The sequence below is a fragment of the Corvus brachyrhynchos genome, unplaced genomic scaffold (genome assembly GCF_000691975.1).
Source record: "Corvus brachyrhynchos isolate BGI_N302 unplaced genomic scaffold, ASM69197v1 scaffold61, whole genome shotgun sequence".
NCBI lineage: Eukaryota > Metazoa > Chordata > Aves > Passeriformes > Corvidae > Corvus > Corvus brachyrhynchos.
In genome coordinates, this window is record NW_008236478.1 from 4,655,489 (window position 1) to 4,660,186 (window position 4,698).

Here is a 4,698-nt window from a genome sequence, read left to right on the forward strand (position 1 = left end):
AGTCTGGTAAAATACTGTTTTTCAGTAAGTGTTCTGTACAAAGTATTCTGTAATACTGCTAAACATTGTCAACTCTTAAAAATTCCCAAGTGTTTGTGTACCTGTAGTAAAACTGTTTTGCCAGCAGAGTTTGTAAAGCCCCTTTGGGACTGGTATCCACTAGGAACTTGATAAGAGAGTTGATTTGTTGATTTAATTTAGTCTTGTCAGTGCAGTTCCATGATAGTTCTGTTAATCTTTCTGTCCTCTCCAAGGCGCCAGAAGCCATCTCCTTCCCAGCCTCTCAATCCTTAGCAGCTAGTCCTTGACAGTTCATTAAATTTCAGGTATACCTAATTATAGCTGAGGCTTTAGTTGACCACTAATATAAATGGAAACAACATATTTAATTAAAAAAAAAAATACTACAGTCTTGGTCTTGCTGAATGTGGTTGTTGTTCTGGGTAGGATTTTTTTGTTTCCTTATTTTAATTTTTTGGGGAGGGGGGGAGGGGGAAGGAAGGAGCCAAAAGCTTGCTTGTATAGCACTTCAGACTGCAAGTTTAGAGTATTACAAACATTGGAGTTCCATTGGAGAGGGTGGTTTGGGATCTTCTTTGGGTTGTTGTGGTGCAGAGAGAAAGAGGAGATCTTCTACTTCTAGAAGGTGCTAAAACTAGAAACCTCCTGTAACAAGTCTGTGGTTGGGGTAATAAAATTAAAAGAGAAGCTTGTATCTAGCTGCTGCTTGTAGCACAATGGTGGAAAATGTGAACTGTAAAATTGATTGGGTCACATCTCTTCCAATACAGGGCAGAACTTAGAAACTTGTGCTGAGAGCAATCATAAATGTGTTGGATCAAAATGGGCTGACACTTGAAGCTATTGAAATTAAAAATGTAGAATGCCTGTTGCTCTCCAGGTTTTGTAAGTGGCTAACCAAAAAGGTTTAATTTCCTTTCAATGATTCATTATTTATACTTAGAGTTGAGTTACATTTGTTTCTGCATGTAAATTATTGAAAAGTCTTGTTTAAAGCAGAGGGGCTAATTCTGCTTAATAAAGCAATGGTTTTTTATCTGCTGTTATTTCCAAATTATTTCACGTAAGGCCTTAACAGAATGGCCAAGACTGGAGTATGGAGAAAAATTCTGTTGTGTTCTTAAGCAGCTTTTGTGATTTGCGCATGGTAAAGAGATAGCCAATACTTGGCTATAGTTGTGACAGAATATGGAATTGCAAGCTTGTAGGGGTCTTCAGAATTTGTTCTAAAAGCATGGTTTTAAGTAAAAACTACTCATTTCAGTGTGTTCTATCTGTAGAAATCTATCTATAGCAATTCCTGGACCATGCCTCTTCTAACTCCTCGCTGATACAGCTCTCTGGATGAAGATTATTGGGTAAATAAGTAATTTCTTTATCAGCTCGTCTTTCAGCTAATTCAAATTTCAGCAAGTTTCAAACATAGACCTATGTTTTTATGCCTATGAAGCTTATTAAAAAATTAGCATGGGGTGGAGCAAGAGCAGATTGCGTGCACAAGCAGAACTCTGTTCTTTATGGAGATGCAAAATCAGTTGTTTTGTAATACAAATGCAATCTTTAATGAATTTTGTTACTTCATTCCTTTACAAGTTCTGAGGTTTTATTGGAATCAGTAGATTTTTAATGTTATTGCAGAGAAATTTAACTTCAGGGCTTTTAATTGCCTTTTTTTAACTACATTAAAAACACAGAGAAAGCTTACTGGGTTTTTTTGTCCAACTTGATGCTCATTTGTAGCATTACTTCTGTGCTGGATCTTCCTTCTAAGCCTTTGTGATTCTGTGAGGAAAAATTATATATGATAGAGTGAGCATGTTCTTAATAGGATGCTGATTCCTTCCTGTTTGTGTGTTGCTTCCCTGGATTTAAAACGATGCAGTTGTCTTATGCAGTGTTTACTAACAGGTACTAGGTGCTTAATCAAAAGGAAAATCTAATCAGCCCTCACTTCCTCTGTCAGTTCTTGTGGCTTTCAAATCTTGTTTCTCAGCATAACAACTTCCCTGTTATCAAAGCTCTTGAAAGGTGGATGCAATGAGAAGAAATGATTGATGATGGAAAGTGACAGTACACCAGATTGTTGTATGTAAAGTAAAAGTCAGAAAAATATTTTGACAGTTAGCTTTTTTATCTAAAAAAAGTAACTTTTACTATGCTAGTATAACTTGAGGTCTCTTTTTGGAGCTATTTTATTTGTAATTAGTGAGTAAACATTTTGAACAAGCTCAAAGTTATGTTGTAAGGATAAGAAATCAGAGAATAGTAGTTTACCTTTCAGCATTGAGATATAAACACAGTAGTAACTTATTTGTAAGAGAACCCTAAATTCTGAATATTTTATTTAGAAAGAAATTGATTCTTTGGTGCTGCACTGTGTGTTTGCTTTCCAGGGATGCCCATAGTTTAGTGGGGGGTGGGTTGGTTGGTTGGTTGGGGTTTTTTTGTTTGTTTGGGTTTTTTTTGGTGGGGTGTTTTTTTGTTCGTGTTTTGTTGCTTTTTTTTTTTTTGGTCTAGCATGATGCAGCATTTCAAATTAAAGTTGAAAATTTAATTTAAGGAATTAATTAAATTAATTAATTTAAGGAAGCATACTTTCCTCATGTGTAACAGTAACGATGATCACATGGTTTACGCTCTCTTCTGAGACCACTTGAATTTTGCCATTTTTCTGTAGTGCAGGATAAATAAATTAGAGAAAGGTAGGCTCATTTTTAGTATGCTTTATACTGATATTTGCCTTAAAAGGCTCAGGTGTAAGATCCAACCTTCCTGTACACCTGAAATCTGCCTACAGATTGCTAAAAGCGTCAGAATAGGTGAAGCTTGAGCCTGAATGTGGAGTTCGAATGACAGGGAAGGAAAGCTACTTAAGTAGCTGGGATACACAAAACAGTGGAATACTGATAGCCTGCTGTTTGTGGCACCCAGTGGAGTTGTACAAAGGGAAGATCCATATATGTGATCTTTGTTGAAAGAACTGTAGCAAAATGATGTCTAGCTTGAAACTAGATTAGTTTGACATTTTTGGTCAAACAAAAGATTCTTGTAAGACTCCTGGTCTTGTGGAGAGGTGACTCAATTATGTCTAGAGGCAAAGTGCTCGAGATGTATCCACCCTGGAGCCTTTCCTACCTGCTGATGTTCGTGGTTGCTGCTGTTCAAAGCACTTCAGCTTTCTTTGAGTGGCTGTTGTGCAAATATGGCACAGTCTGGTTTTGGATAAAATTTAAGGTCAAGCTTGAAGTAATTGTCATATTTTCCCCTAAATCTTGGAAATCTGTCATCCTCTTGGACTGACCTATAGCTAGCTTGGAAACTGGAAAAAAGTTTTTTGTGTTGAGATTTTTGAGGGGGGGAGAGGGGAAGCCAAAACCCCAAAGTAAATAAAAAAATTCATTAAAATATCAAGTTCCACCTATCCCCTTCTGACACATAATTCTATTTGCATTTAGACTACAGTAATTTATCTTAAATAGCAACAAATGTGATTTTTAAAAGCAAAAGTGGAGTGGAAATAAGCAATTTCATTAGTTGAGCATAGTGTTAATGCCACCTGTAGAAATGGTTAACGTTATTTAATTACTGTACCACCAGTATGGTGAAACTTGCCCAGACTGCTGTGGGCACAGGCAAGAATAGTTGAAGCAACACTGTTAAAACAAGGAGAAAAACCACCAGTCATAGCTGTCGTTACAGCCACTGTAGTTGTGTGATCAGAGCCCATAGGTTTTTGTTTAGTGTAACCCAAACCATGTTAGCAATAGAAGTCTTGGTCTGTGCCAATGACTTCTCATTCTGTGGTGCTTCATTTAATTTTTGAGCTCTTCAAGGCACCTACTGAAACATTTTGGTGTGTCATTTGAGAGTGTTAATATGTGTTATATAAAAGAAGCAGGGGAAAAAAACAACCTTGCAGCTTTGCCCCTGGGCTTTTGCAAACTAGAGCTTAAATCAATGAACTAATTTAATACTTCTATCCCATGGGTCCTTGCAACAGAAAGCATTGTCTAAAGTGTAAGCTCTTTTTTAAGGAATTTTGAGGTTTTCGCGTGGATTTTGAGATTCTTTACCAAAATGCTATTGACTCTTCAGCCATTTCAATGGTTGACTCTTCCCAGGACCAGTGAAACTCATTAATATTCTAAGCAGCAAAAAATACATCAAATGTAGTACACTTCCTGCAGTTCAGTGAATGCAACTTGTAAGCATTCACAGATGCTGTTCCTTAACAGGGCTTTTGTAAGGCTTTACTGCTGTCAAGAACACATCAAATGTGATACTGTTAGCTGCCAAAACAATGTATTAAAAAGTGTCCTTTCATCTTCAGCAAAGTTTATTTGTAATCTCTCATTAGTTTCTTTTGGATTAGAATTCCTATGTGAAGTTTATTCTGACATGATACAAAGTTTTACCAGCTTTCTGCCTTCACAAGAAACAGACTTCATTGAATATGTGCTCAATAAAAGTAAAACTTCTTTCCTTCCAGACTACATTCTGGAAGGTTTGTTTTAATGTTTTATTTGTTTAAAAAAAATTAAAAATGAAAACTTATAAAAGCTATGAGCATGCCTAATTCTTTTATATAGAAATATTAATTAAAACCTTCTGTATGTTTACACATTTTTTTCCTTTTAAAAATCTACCAGCTTCCTGGTTAATAATAAACTGGCTTTG